This window comes from Anomalospiza imberbis, chromosome 28 (assembly GCF_031753505.1).
Source record: "Anomalospiza imberbis isolate Cuckoo-Finch-1a 21T00152 chromosome 28, ASM3175350v1, whole genome shotgun sequence".
Lineage (NCBI taxonomy): Eukaryota > Metazoa > Chordata > Aves > Passeriformes > Viduidae > Anomalospiza > Anomalospiza imberbis.
The window spans coordinates 1,874,086-1,888,930 of NC_089708.1; the positions used below are offsets into that span (position 1 = coordinate 1,874,086).

General features: G+C 56.9%; 2 protein-coding genes across 2 annotated transcripts in view; both read right to left on the minus strand.

Moving 5' to 3' along the window:
* BIN3 (bridging integrator 3) overlaps positions 1-14,845 on the minus strand; it is a 190,761-nt gene that overhangs the window by 75,451 nt on the left and 100,465 nt on the right. The gene's annotated exons all lie outside the window — the stretch shown is intronic.
* Positions 1-14,845, minus strand: part of PEBP4 (phosphatidylethanolamine binding protein 4) — a 78,181-nt gene that overhangs the window by 8,099 nt on the left and 55,237 nt on the right. The gene's annotated exons all lie outside the window — the stretch shown is intronic.

Sequence of the window (14,845 nt, forward strand, 5' to 3'; positions counted from 1 at the left end):
TCAGTGCCTCGGCTCCCCGTGATCAAAGCTTCCCTTTCCCTCCAAAGGAAACTGCTCTGCACTGAGTCACGGCCGGTGACAGTCTCCTGCCAGCTGCCCCTGGCACACCAAAGGTCACTGGGGAGCCAAGAGCTCCCTCAGATCCTTGGATATTGGCTCCCCAACACTGGCTTGCCACCTTGGCAGCTGTAGCCAAAATATCCCAGTGACAGGGAGGCAATGAGTAAAGATTTGGGCAGGTTTGGGTGCCTGGGATCGCAGCAGGAGGGGAAGGTGTGGCAGAGGATGTGAGGGGAGAAGCATCCAGGGGAGCTGGAGGGGACACACGGGGCCGTGGGGCTGCTGTGGCCCTGTCCAGGTGTGCAAACCCACACCATCCAGGTGTGCAAACCCGCGCCATCCAGGTGCGCAAACCCGCGCCATCCAGATGTGCAAACCCGTGCCATCCAGATGCGCAAACCCGCGCCATCCAGGTGTGCAAACCCGCGCCATCCAGATGCGCAAACCCGCGCCATCCAGATGCGCAAACCTGCGCCATCCAGATGCGCAAACCCACGCCATCCAGGTGTGCAAACCCGCGCCATCCAGATGTGCAAACCCACGCCATCCAGATGCGCAAACCCACGCCATCCAGGTGTGCAAACCCGCGCCATCCAGATGCGCAAACCCACGCCATCCAGGTGTGCAAACCCGCGCCATCCAGGTGTGCAAACCCGCGCCATCCAGATGCGCACACCGGCTGCACGCAGATGCTCGGCGGCGCCCATCCAGATGTGCCCCGCCAGCCCACCCGCACGGGCTCGCGCCTCCTCCGCCCAGATGTGCACACGTGCGCGAGCCCTCCAGCTGTGCCTGCTCCCCCAGATGTGCCGCTGCCCGGCGGGAGGAAGCTGCCGGCGCATCCCGAGCTCATCCCGAGCTCGCCGTGCGGCCGGGCCGGCTGCCAGCCCCAGCTCTTCAAAGGCACAGACTGCGGGTTTCTCTCTGCTCCTGGCAGGAGCTCTCCCGTGCGGGGACCGCGCTGCTATTCCTGGCTTTGCCAGGGGCTTATCGGGACAGGCCGGGCCTCCTCCCTGCTTCCCTGCCCGCTGATGTGGGCTGCCTGCTCGCCTCGAGATGCTGCAGGTTCCTTGCTAGCCCCGGGCATGGGAGAGTCAAAGGATAAAGCTCCTTTTTAAGAGGCAAGAACAGGAAGAGGGCGGGAGGGAGAAAGTCGGGATGAGCACTCCAAACCCTGCCTTTTATTTTCTTTAATAGTAAACAGCTATCCTGGGAGCAAGGAGCAAGCTCTGGGCACGGCTGCCGGGATACGGGAGGGATTGGAGACGTGGGGTGTCACGCCCTGTGACATTTTCTCCTTGTTTTTTGCTCAGGAAATGGTTTGTCGGAGGAATAACCCCCCCTCCAGCCACTTTCCCCTTTGCTGACACGCCGGTGAGGGCGAGGGGAGCATCACACTCCGGCAGCTCCCAAAGATCCCTGCCACGAGCCGAGCTAATGGACACTGATGAGCTGCCGCGTTTATTAATGCCCTTTTATGAGAGCATTAATAGTTCCTAATGACACCATTTGAGCTTCCCAGCCTTTTATCTCCTCTTTCTCTCTTTCCCCTGCCGAGGACACGGTGTAGGAGGTAGAATTAGATATTCCCACCCTCCGGTCTGTGGCGGGTGGTGTTGAGAGCTGGTGGGGCACGGGATGCTCGTGCAGAGACCTGGGAAGCCTAAAAAATCTGTGCCACACAGTTCGAGCGCCAGGAGCTCCTCTCCGCGATCTTTTCCTTGGCCAAAGGAGTGGGGAATTTTATCCCTGTCATTTCTGGTGCCCTGGGCACCGAGCGAGGCTCCCTGGGAGCTCACGGCCAGCCCTCGCTGCTGCCTGCACGTCGCAGCCGAGGGTGGGGGGGATAAATAAATAAACACAAATAAATTAAAGGCAGTGAGTCACCTTGTGTTTTCCTCTTGATCTTTTTGTTTTCTTTTCACCCCCTTCCCTTTCTTCCCCCTCTCCAGAACGTGTCTGATCCCATCGGAGAGGAGGGGAAAGGGATGGGTGGCGAGCTCTCGCCAGCGATTCGCCCGGGCGAGGACGGAGGGTTTATGGAAAGTGGGTGTGGGAATCGGCACAATCGCTGGCAGGGGACCAGGACAAACAGATGACGGATGGGACCCGGGGAAGTGCAGCTGAGCAGGGCTGGGCTGCTCCTGCCTCGCCGGGAGCGCGTCCCAACCTGGCCCCGGGGACCTCGGGACACCGAGGGGGGGCTCAGCCAGGTGCGGGGGCTGCATCCCATGGGAAGCACCGAGGGGCCGGCCCGGCATTAACCAACAATTACCCGAGGGGGAAGCTGATCCCAAACACCCGGGGTTCCTCCCGCACTGCTCCTCACGAGCAGGAGTTTGATGGGGACGAGGGGCTTCAAAGGCGGCCCAGTGGGAGCCCAGATTTGTTCTCCTCAATTCCTGTGATCTTTGGAATGAGGTCAGGATGGAGGAATTGGCTCAGCGAGCGCAGGGGAGCATCCTGGGAAGGGTAGAGCCGCTGGGATGGCAACCCAGCTTCCCTGCGAGGCTGGAAAGGGGAATAAAAGGATGAGATGCTAATTGCAGGTGGATCTGGATCTGTTCCACCGTGTCCTTGCAGAGGAAGGTGAAGGTTTTGGGGTTTCCTCCTCCCCACCAAAGCCAGCAGCAGTGGGGAGGACCACTCCTCCCCCAGCTCTCAGAAACATCCAGGCTCGTCCTGCTTTCCAACAAAAAGCATGTGAGCAAAGAGCCGATCCAAGAGAAACTCTCCCTCCAATTATCCCCGCGCGCAGGGAGGCCAGGAGAGAGCCGGGCAGGGCCCGGCCAGCTCCCAGCACTCCCAGACTCTGGCATTTCCCAGCTCAGCCGCCTGTTTGAGCAGCAGCTCGCTTCCAGCGGGATCCTGGTGCTGGATCTGGGGCATGGGATGCTCCCAAGTGGCTCCGGCTCGCCCACGCCACCCCGACCCTCTCACTCAGCCCAGCCTTGTTTTTCCCGTCACCGTCAAGCCGGGGTTTGGTGCCTGAAGGAGCCTGTCAGCCCCGACCCTGCGAGTCCTTTTGTGATGAGAAATGTCACATCCCATTATGCCAGCCTTGTTGTGCTGCTGGATTGTCATGGGCTCTCCGTCGGGAAAAAAACTGGGAGAAAGAGGAAAAAATACAGAGAAACACAGAAATAGTTTTCATGCAAGAACCAGGGTGGGAGAGTCACCTTCCAGCCTGGATGGGAAGGGCTTCCTTGGGAACGGCCTCTCCTGCCTGCTCTATTGCTCCAAAGTGTTTTGACAGCATTCCCAGGGCAGGCACGAGACCCCACAGAGGTTGGATCCCATCGCACCCCAGATCCAGAGAAACCTCCCCTTCCTGCTGGAACCAGCCCAGCTTTCCCAAGCCCAAACCTTCTCCTCAGCCTCCTGCTCCGGTGCTTCCCTGCAGCCCCAGTTCCTGGATCCTGGGATGACTCAGGGCCCTGGCTTTGTGCTCGGAGCCGGTTTCGCTCTCCGGGCACAGCTGGAGACGTGGCCAGGCCACCCCGGGCCTGAGGCAGGAATGATTCCCAGAATTTCCCTGCAGCCCACGTCTCCATCCAAACTTCCCACCTGGATCCTCACTGCCCAGACAGTAAGGAACAGGAGTCAATCCTCTCTCCAGAGCCTCCTGCTCCTCTCACAGGATCCAGAAATGCCCAGTCCAGCCCTGTGGTCACCAAGGAGGGTGGGATACGTGGAATCACCCCATCTCCAGCTGCCAACCCCCTTACCCAGAGCCCATTATTTTAATTTATTACATTTTATATTAATGCAATTTCACCATTCCAAGTGATATTTGACTTGTTTCCCATCAGTCTGCACCTGAAAAATTGATAAACCACCGTGATCTGAGCCACATCCAGGCAGAAAAAGAGTGGAGAAGGTACCTTTCCTTCTACAGGGAACTTATTTTCAGGGCAGATCCAGAACCTCAGGAAAGCTAAACCTGGCTGGGTTGGATTTGTCTGTCTGGGGACTGACACAGCCACAAGCACCAAAACTGGGTGATTTTAACCCCAAAATCGTACCAGGACACCCCATCCCAGCAGGCACTGACCAACACTGACTGCACACCCTCATCCCAAAAAACTCTCTGAGGCTCATCAGAGCTCCTGTGAAAATTTGCTGAGGGTCCCCGAGGAGCAGGAGGGGTCCCCTTGTCACCCTTGGGAGGCTCAGGTGGGAGCAGACCCAGGGATGTCACAGCTCCAGCATGGATCTGAAGAGCCTCTCCCACTTTTCCAGGGTCTGAACTCCAAGGATTTGCCCCTACAGCCTTTAGGATCCTTAGGCAGCTCTTGGCATGGACATTTTTCTAGCTCACGATAAATGGGGAAGGCGACCATAAAAATATATTAAAAAATAAATGTCGGGCACGGTTGTAATTTAAATGCAGCTTTGTCTGATCCACCCTAACGCCGCAGGGGAGGACATGCCACGGGTTATTAACTGAGCAAAATAAACATAAATCACCTCTGTGCCTGGCTTTTGCAAGGTTTTCTTAATCTGGAAATAAAACCCTGCACTCCATAACCTGAACCATCCCTGGCAGGGACCTTCCCAGGCTCCTGACTCCCTCCTGGCAGCCCGAGGATGGCATTCCCAGTGCCAGCAGCTCCCCGTGCAAAGAGGGAGGCTCTGCTGGGTGCATTTCCAGTGAGAGACAGATCCCTGCCCGGCTTAGGCGCAGCTGGCACGACTGCTGTGCCCATCTGCACCTTTCCTGCAGGATATAGGTGAGGGGTCCGAGCCAGCGGGGTGGAGGCTGTGATGACACCGGGAGGGTTTTGAAACCTCAGACAAAACATTTGTGTTGGAAAAGGAGAGGGATTTTGTTGGGTTTTTTTTTGTTTGTTTTAGTTTTTGGTTTTTTTTTATAAAACACCTGCAGGATTGCGGAGGCAGCTGGGGGTGGGAATGGGATGCAGGATGCTGGGCTCCCTTCCCAAAAGTGCAGCCGAGCTGCTGTGGGAGGGCACGGGACATGTGGCTTTGCCAGGACACTCCTGGCATGGGTGGGAGCGCTGGACTTGGGAGTCGAGGCCCGTGGCTTTGCCAAGAAACTTCATGGAGGAGTTTCCCTGCTACCCTTTCCTCTGCACTCCTGCAGGGAAGCACCAGGGGTTTGTTCAAGTGAGAAAATTGAGTAAGATGGAGGTTGAATAAAATCAAAGTTGAATAAAATCAGAGTTGAATAAATTCAGAGTTGAATAAAAGGAAGGTTGAACAAATGATGGCTGAATAAAATGATGGTGGAATAAAATGAAAGTTGTATAAAGTGATGGTTGAACAATTGATGGTCGCACCAGGTTGTGGAGAGGGTTGTGCACTCCCTGCTTGCCATGCTCTGGACCCCGGGCAGTCGGGGGGTGGCTGCACCCCAAAGTCCCTCTCGGGGAGCGCCGCGATCGCGTCCTGCGCGGTCACACCCCGGCTCCCGGCCCCTGGGCCTCTGCTGCAAAGCCGGGATGATAAACGAGGGATGCGATTGCTAAGAACAACAGGGATGTTGATAGCAACCCCAGGGGTGTGTTAGGAAGCTGCGTGGATGCCGGGCTCGGCGCTGGCTGCCTTTAACAGCCCCACGGTGTCGCAATTCCGGGCGAGCTCCCGGCAGAGCTGGCTGCTGGATGAATCACCCTGACCCACTGGCCCGGGGCTGGCCCGGCCAGGCGAGGGTTGGGGTGGGATTTGTCCAGCTCAGGATCCGGCCAAGATTCCCCTGGAGCATCCTCATCCTCCATCTCCTCAGTGGGATGCTGCTCTGCTGGGGTGGGAAGTGGTGCCGGATCTGGAGGAGGAGGAGGAGGAGGGGATGAGGAAGGCTCAGGCACCAGGGGGAGAGCACTTTGTGCCCCTCAGTGTGACGGTGGCACTGCTCAAATGTCACTTGCAACACCCAGCTGAGACCACACCTGCATTTGGTGCCCTGGGCTTTGTCCCCAGCCCAGCCCTTCCCAGGAGCTCCACCAGGACCTCCCTTCATCCACCCCATGGGCCTGGGCTCCCCTGGTGCTCCCCCATCACCTCCTGTTCTGATGGGACGTCCCCAAAATGCTGCAGAGCTCCCAAGGAATGTGAGCTACAAGAGGTGTCCACAAAGCCCCTGAGATTCCAGCAGGAGGAACAAGCTTGACCTGGCCAGAAAAATGGGCTGGGTAAGACTGGAAAGGTCTTTTCCATCCCAATCCTTGAGAATGGAAAACTTGCTCGCCCTGAGTGCATGTAGCTTTAAGATGAGTTTGCTTTTCCAGCAGCAGATTTCCGGAGGATTCTTGGAGAAACACCAAATTTTGCCTAATTCAGTCATTTAAAGGCCCGTAGCCCAAATTCTGTGTGGATGAGAGTGGAGCCTGCACTGGAACCTTCCCTTGGGATGTGTCCCTGGGGAGGCTCTGCTGCTGTGTCACCTTTGGGGACTGGGATAATTTCCTTTGGTGGCTGGGAAGTGCCAGCACATTCCCAGAGCTGCCAGCAGCCAGGCTGTGGTCACCAGCAATAACCACGGCCGTGGGCCACGAGAGCCTCACCTCTGAACCACACATCCCTCTGCGAGGCACAGCCAGGATGGAATCCTGGAATGCTCTGGTGGGAAGGGATTTAAACCCATCCAGTGCCACCCCTGCCATGCCCAGGGACACCTCCCACTGTCCCAGGCTGCTCCAAGCTGGCCTTGGACACTTCCAGGGATCCAGCCACAGCTCCTCTGGGAATTCCATTCCAGCCCCTCCCCACCCTCCCAGCCAGGAATTCCTTCCCAATATCCCATCCATCCCTGCCCTCTGGCAGTGGGAGCCGTTCCCAGTGTCCTGTCCCTCCATCCCTTGTCCCCAGTCCCTCTCCAGCTCTCCTGGAGCCCCTTTAGGCCCTGGAAGAAGTTCTGAGCTCTCCCTGGAGCCTTCTCTTCTCCAGGTGAATTTTCCCAGCTCTCCCAGCCTGGCTCCAGAGGGGCTCCAGCCCTGGAGCAGCTCCGTGTTCTCCTCTGGGCTCATTCCAGCAGCTCCGTGTCCTTGCGATGTTGGGGACCCCGAGCTGCAGGTGGGGAAGAATCCCCTCTCTGCACTTTCTGGCCGTGCTGTGGTGATTTTGGGGCTTGCACCCAGCCGTGACCATCAACAGATCTCGGTGGGATTTGGGGCCGGTCGCTGAGCCCATCCCTCCCCCAGATCCCACACGGACCACAAATCCCACCCCAGAGCCGGGCTGGGGGTGCTGCCGGGGGTCCGGGGGTGCTCCCACACGCCGCAAAACCCTCCCCTGCAAATTCCTCCTCCTGGGGTGTCTGATCCCCGTCCCAGGCACCTTCCCGGGCGCGGGGGCGGATCAAAGCCCGCGCGTGCCAGTCCTGCTCCCGCTCTGGGCCAACTTGGCTATTTCGGCTTCCCTAATCTGATGGGAGCGGGAGCTTGGGCTTGGGGGGGCTCATTTATTCCTCCGAGGTTTTTTATTATTATTATTAATTAATTTATTTATTTTATTTTATTTTTACTTTTCCCTTCTTTCCGCTGGCCAAAAATTAAAAATTCTCCCTTTCGCCCCCGATGACGACAGCCCCGGCCGGGAGGGGACCGCGCTGTCCGGCCCCCGCCAGCGCATCCGGGCGGGCTCGGCCTCGCCGCTCCCCCCAGAACCCCCCCACGCCGCTTCCTGACGGCTGGAATTGGCAGCACTCGGAGGGAGAGTCCAGAGCTGCCCTGGGGACGGGAGAAACTCCAGCCGGAAACTCTCCGGAGCTGCACAAGTTTTCCTCACTTCTCCCTCCTGCCTGGGATTTCGCTCGGGGAGGGGGTGCTCGGGAAGGATGGGATGCTCAGGAGCGCTTTGCATTGATTTGGATAATGAGGAGGAGCCAAATTCACCTTTATTTGGAGTTTTTTTGGCTGCTGAGCATCCCACGGCCCGCAGGTTCTTGGCAGAGCCGCAGAGGATCTGCTGACCCCCCCACCCCCCAAAAAAATGCAACCGCAGCAGCAGGAGGAGGACGAGGGGTTAACGGCAGCGCTGCTGCTGCTGCTCGCCTGCCAAAAGCCGCTCCGGCGGTGCCACGGACTTCCCTTTCTTCCATAAAAGTCCACCGGATCCGGGCTCCCGTGGGATGCTGCAAGGAGGGGGCTGAGCCGCCCTACCTGGGGCGCGTGCAAGCGCCGGGGGCTGTTTGTGCAGCGCCTCCCCCCCAAAAAAAAAACCACCTCGGGAGCCCCGCTCCCTGCCCTGGCTCGGGCTCCGGAGAGGGAAAAAAAAAAAATTTTTTTTTTAAACGTATTTTGGGGGCGGCGAAGCGCGAGGCGGCCCCGTTCCAGCCGGGCTGGGAAGGGATGTGGGGAAAAAAACTGGGAAGGGATGGCCGGGCTGAGGCAGCACGTGCTGCTCCTCACGGAGTTCCAGCACCGCTCCAACAGCCCTGCTCCCCTCCAGGAGACCCAGAGCTCCTTCCCCACCGGGGTGGAAAGACCCTGGAGAGGCTGGTGGGAAGCAGGGAGAGGAGAAACACAAGGGGTGTTCCCCCCGTGGAGCCCCTTTCTGCTTCATCCCCTTCCCAAATCAAGCTTGGACCTCTCGGCACCCTGAAATAGCCCCCCCAACTCCAGCCCTGATTATTTTGGGACAATTGAGGGTGGTGGTGCAAATATAAAGACCAAGAGGTCTTTTCCCAGACCTCTTCCAAAAACACGGGGTCTCCCAGAGAAGCCCCATCCTGGGAAGTTTCCAAGGCCAGGTCGGATGGGATTTGGAACACCCTGGTCTGGTGGAATGGAATGAGATGAGTTTTAAGGTCCCTTCCAACCCAAACCACTCCACAATCCAGTGAAACTGCATTTTCCCAGGAATTTGGACGGAGCAGAAACGTAAAAAGAAACAAAACGAGGAGCTGCTCTTCCGCACAGAGATGCTCAAACTCCCCCCATGCTGCTCTGAGCTCAAACCCCACAGATTTAGGATTTACACCCCAATCCCCCCCGGGGCTGTACACGGGGACACCGCAGCAGGTCCCTGTGTTGGGGTGGGTGTCCCCAAGGCAGGACGAGTGGGGGTCCTCCCTCGACCCCCTCCTCCCTCGCAGGCAGCTCGCCCGAGCCCCGGCTCAGTTACAGCAGCAGACGAGATGTCATCACACCGAGAGCCCGGGGCTTGCATCACAAGTGTCTTGCAACGAAGAAAGCCAAATTTTTTACAGGAGCAGCACACACGCTCTCTCTCTTTCTCTCTCTCTCACACACAGCCTCGGTAATTAACTTAATAGGTTTCTTACAGAATGCCCCGTGAGTGATGCTCAACATATTCAAGTGTTGACAAGACGGCGCTGAACCCGACGCCTACACAACGGGCAAACGAGGCTCGGAGCGCAGACACACCTTCATTGTCTGAAACTTGTAGTAAAACTCCAAACCCGCCCTTGTGAAATGGGGAGCTGAGCAGATGGGGCTGAGTAACCCTTCAGCTGCCAGGACCTGGCGCAGGACCTGGCAGGACACAGGTGAGGTGGTGGCGGGTGGTGCCCAAGACCCCAACATTAATTTATAAGTGGGTTGGGCAAGGTGGAGATCAGAACAGATGCTTCCAGATATATTTGGGATATGTAATTAAGAGTTTTTAACCCACTGGGATCGTCATCCTTGGTCCTTGTGGGTCCCTTCCAGCTCAGGATATTCCACAATCCTGTGGTTTGCTGGGCACTTAAATAAATCAGCAACTTCTCACTCCTCTATTAAAATATTCACCCTTCAGAAATCGGCTGTAGATCCAAGGGGATGAACACGGCGTTGTCCTCTGGGTTTGTTCCAGATCAATGTTTGGGCCACTAATATTAAAAAAAAGGCTGCTGGACAGTCCTTCCCTGTGTGTCACCTGCCCAGTTCCAAAAGGAATCATTCCCTTCCCTCCTGCCTCAGGAATTGTGTCATAAAAGACTCAATTTTGGCTCATCTGTGCTGGGTGGGCTCAGATCCCCATCCAAGGAAAGCCAGCAACAAACACGCTCCTAAAGAGCCAAGCGCACCCATGGTCACCCCAAAAAAAAGGAAAAAGAAATCACTGGAGAAAGGATTAATGGGAAAACCAGTTTGGATGGAGTTGTGTTGCAAGAGGCAGCAGAGATCCATCTCCCGCTGATTTGGGATGGGATCTTGAGTCAGGAAAATTGCCTAAGAAAGGGTGGTCGTCTCTACAGGTTCCTCCGGGTTGGGAAACGTCCTGCCAGCGGCTGGGACCCGCGTGGAGCAATCCCAATCCCAGCCTGGCTGTCATCACGGGGCTGACGAGCTCCCAAACCCGTTGGGCTCCTCAGCGTCCCCTCCACCTGCACGGGGCCCCACAGCTGCGCCCTGTCCCTATCGCCCCGGGATCGGATCCGGTTGGATCAGGGGGGAAAGTCTGTCAGCGGCTGCTGGTGACGCCGCAGCAGCAATGGGATCATTCCCACGTATCGCAGCCAAGGTCCTTCAGAAGGGCTGGACTCCAAATTGGTGGCTTTTCCCTGTCCTCCTGCACGTTGGGACCTCAGGGCAGGCACCGGACACTGCAGGGATGCAGGATGCATCATTATTCCTAATCTTAGGAGTTGCAAAAGCATTTCAGAGGTTTTGATCAACAGAGCAAAAACCCTAGAACCTTGGGCACAGCTATTTTGGGGGATTTTTCCAGCCCAGAACCTTGGGCACAGCTATTTTGGGGGATTTTTCCAGCCCAGAACCTTGGGCACTGCTATTTTGGGGGATTTTTCTACCCCAGAACCTTGAACACATCAAATTTGGGCTATTTTGGGGGATTTTTCCAGCCCAGAACCTTGGGCACTGCTATTTTGGGGGATTTTTCTACCCCAGAACCTTGAACACATCAATTTTGGGGGGGATTTTTCCAGCACCAGAACCTTGGGCACAGCAATTTTGGGGGGATTTTTCCAGCCCAGAACCTTGAACACATCAATTTTGGGGGGGATTTTTCCAGCACCAGAACCTTGGGCACAGCAAATTTGGGGGGATTTTTCCAGCACCAGAACCTTGGGCACTGCTACTTTTGGGGGAATTTTCCACACCCAAAGGTGGATGCTGCAGACAAGACCTGGGCTGCAGACAGGTGAATCCAAAGGGCTACGGTGCACGGGAATTAAGGATTTAGCTGGGAGTTAGCTCGGTATTGTCAGGGAATTAAAGGTTTACCTGCGCATTGCAGACGGAGGCTTAAAGATTTTACAAACGCACGAGATTTACAGCTCTCCCGAATTTCGACACCCTCGGGTTTACCCCGCCAGGGAGGATTTTGACCAGGTCTGGATGGTTTTCCTGATGAAACCTGGTGGGAACGGTGGTGGGAATTGGGGCTCAGGCTAAACCCACGGCCACGTGGCACCTGAAATCAGCCCAAAACCCTGAACTTGTCTGGGCTCTTGCAGAGATGGAGCCAAGTGGGATCAAACCCTAAATCTGCACAAGGTAAAGCCATTGTCTCAGCATTCATTGGAGAAGGAATCTTTGCATTAAAATCTCTTTTCTCTCCTCAAAAAGCTCAGTGACATTCCAGATTTTTGGGAGTTGGAACATCCCTTCCACCAGCACCTCCAGCAGCGATGGATGGACCTTAAACCACACCACCAAGGTGAGGCTGCGGGGCAGCAAATCCTGCACATCCAACAACCCCTTCCCAAGCATTCCCCAGCATGAATCCTGACGGGATGCAAGGGAAACACGTCCCAAACACCCTACAAATCCAGGGCTGACAGCCTGGCCTGCTATCATCTGCCCATCGGGAATTGCAGCCGCTTGCATGCGTGGAGCAAGGCAGAGGTGCAGGAGCTGTGCAATTCCCAGCCCGGGGCGAGTGGCTCACCCACACACTGGGAACGGGAGCTGCAGGCCGGGCCCCGATGGAAGGAGGATAAAGCTGCCCTTACGTAAGGCCCGGGGTTGCGTGGAGGATCCGTGGCGGGAGCAGACTTGCTCTGGGCTCAGCCCGGACCGTGCTGGCAGCCCCGGGATGGATCCGGGCCGGAATATCCTGGGATGTGCAGCACGGAAGCAAACCTCACCCTCCTGCCCCCCATGCTGGAGGTTCTCTCCCCATCCCAACCCCTTCCCAAAAAATAGGTGTGAAATAGGTTGTTGTTCACGAGGGTGCTGGTGATTATTAATAATAACTCGGCTCCGTGGTGCTCCAGTTTTCCCGAGCTCCCTGGCAGCGTTCCGCCAGGGCCGGTGATTTAGTGCAACTTAATTATTCCCGGCGTTTCATCACCTCTTGTTTTTGATGTCTGTGTCTCTGTGAGGGCCTCACCTTCGTGACTAAGAGAGCCAGGGAAACAAACTGCTGGAAGAGGGAGGGAAAGGGGGAAAAGCCCTGAGCTGGAGGGTGCTTGGAGGCCGGGAAGGCTCAGGAAGGTGTCCCAGGGGGGATGCTCCGTGCGTTCCCGCTGCAGGATGGAATGTGCATGGGGATGGAGCCCCTCATGGGGTGTGGGGGGCTCCCACCCTAACCCACCCCAGGTTTCAAGCCTTGGCTGTCATTCCCAGGAGCAGAGGGAGCAGCATTCCATGTCTTCTCCTTCCCAGAGGGAAAGGATGGTGCCGGGCCTTGTGTGCCCCTCAAACCCCTCAGCGAGGAGCTCGCAGCTCCCTCGGCCCTGGGAAGTGTTGGATTTACTGGATTTGGCTCCCAAAAACCTGGGAGCTTCCAGGTGGGGGCTGGTGATGGAATTCTGTGGCTCCAAACCTTCCATGCCAACCGTGGTGCCCAAAGGAGCCATGAGCAGAGCCAGGATTAGCTCCTAGGACCGTGCCTTGAATCCACCTTGTGCCCTCGAGGGGACACTGGGAACACACAGGGGGACACGGGAAGGACTCAGGGATGCACACAGGGAAAGAGTTGCTCCAGGGAAGGAGGAATTCCAGCTTCAGGGCTGGAAGGGGGAGCATCCTGCAGGGATGGGGCTGGATGGGGATGAGCGATGCATGGCAGGGTGAGCACTGCCCCAGACCTGCGGGGTTTTCCTGAGAAATGAAAACCAGGAGCAGGTGGGGTGAGGTGACCACCACTATCCAACACTTTACACACAGTGGAAAGTGGGAAGAGTCTCTTGGAATGGCTAAAGAGCTGCTTTGGGCTTCAAAAAGGGGATGGGATGCAGGACTGGGATATGCATTTGGGACTGGGATGTAGCATTGAGATGCAGGGCTGGGATGCAGGGTTGGGATGCAATACTGGGATGAGGGGCCAGGGTTTAGCACTGGGATGCAGGGTGGGGATGAAATATTGGGATGTAGGGCTGGGATGCAGGGTTGCGATGCAATATTGGGATGAGAGGCTAGGGTTTAGCACTGGGATGCAGGGTGGGGATGAAATATTGGGATGTAGGGCTGGGATGCAGGGTTGCGATGCAATATTGGGATGAGGGGCCAGGACGCAGGGTTGGGATAAAGCACAAGGACACAGGGTGGAATGAAGGGCTGGGATTCAGGGTGGGATGGAGGGCTGGGATTCAGGGTGGGATGGAGGGCTGGGATTCAGGGTGGGATGGAGGGCTGGGATTCAGGGTGGGATGGAGGGCTGGGATTCAGGGTGGGATGGAGGGCTGGGATTCAGGGTGGGATGAAGGGCTGGGATTCAGGGTGGGATGGAGGGCTGGGATTCAGGGTGGGATGGAGGGCTGGGATTCAGGGTGGGATGAAGGGCTGGGATTCAGGGTGGGATGGAGGGCTGGGATTCAGGGTGGGATGGAGGGCTGGGATTCAGGGTGGGATGGAGGGCTGGGATTCAGGATGAGATGGAGGGCTGGGATTCAGGATAGGATGGAGGGCTGGGATTCAGGATGAGATGGAGGGCTGGGATTCAGGATGGGATGGAGGGCTGGGATTCAGGGTGGGATGGAGGGCTGGGATTCAGGGTGGGATGGAGGGCTGGGATTCAGGGTGGGATGGAGGGCTGGGATTCAGGGTGGGATGAAGGGCTGGGATTCAGGATGGGGTGGAGGGCTGGGATTCAGGGTGGGATGGAGGGCTGGGATTCAGGGTGGGATGGAGGGCTGGGATTCAGGGTGGGATGGAGGGCTGGGATTCAGGATGGGGTGGAGGGCTGGGATTCAGGGTGGGATGGAGGGCTGGGATGTTGTACTGGGGCACAGGTCTGGGAAGCAGGGCTGCGATATGGCACTGGGATATGATCCGGGGATCTAGCACAGGGGTACGGAACTGGGATGTGGCACTGGGATATGGCACTGGGATATAGTACATGGATATGGCACTGGGATACAGCACTGGGATATGGCACTGGGATATGGAACTGGGATACAGCACTGGGATATGGCACTGGGATATGGAACTGGGATGTGGCACTGGGATATAGTACATGGATATGGCACTGGGATATGGAACTGGGATGTGGCACTGGGATATAGTACATGGATATGGCACTGGGATACAGCACTGGGATATGGCACTGGGATATGGAACTGGGATGTGGCACTGGGATATAGTACATGGATATGGCACTGGGATACAGCACTGGGATCTGGCATTGGGATACACCACTGGGATATGGCACTGGGATGTGGCACTGGGATGTTGCCTGGGATGTTCCCACTTTGAGGCACAGCAGGGCAGCTCAGCAGGTGCCCAGCCAGAGCAGAGGATGCTCCTGGATCTGTTTGGGATCTGCCAGTGCCTCTCTGGCAGTGCCAGCCTGGCTCAGCATCCCCAGGATTTCACCCAGCCCTGGGAAAACCCAGGCTTCACTCCAGGCCATGCCAAACTCCGCGAAGCCGGGGAGAAAGCCAGGAATTTTCACAAAGAGGAGCGGGGAG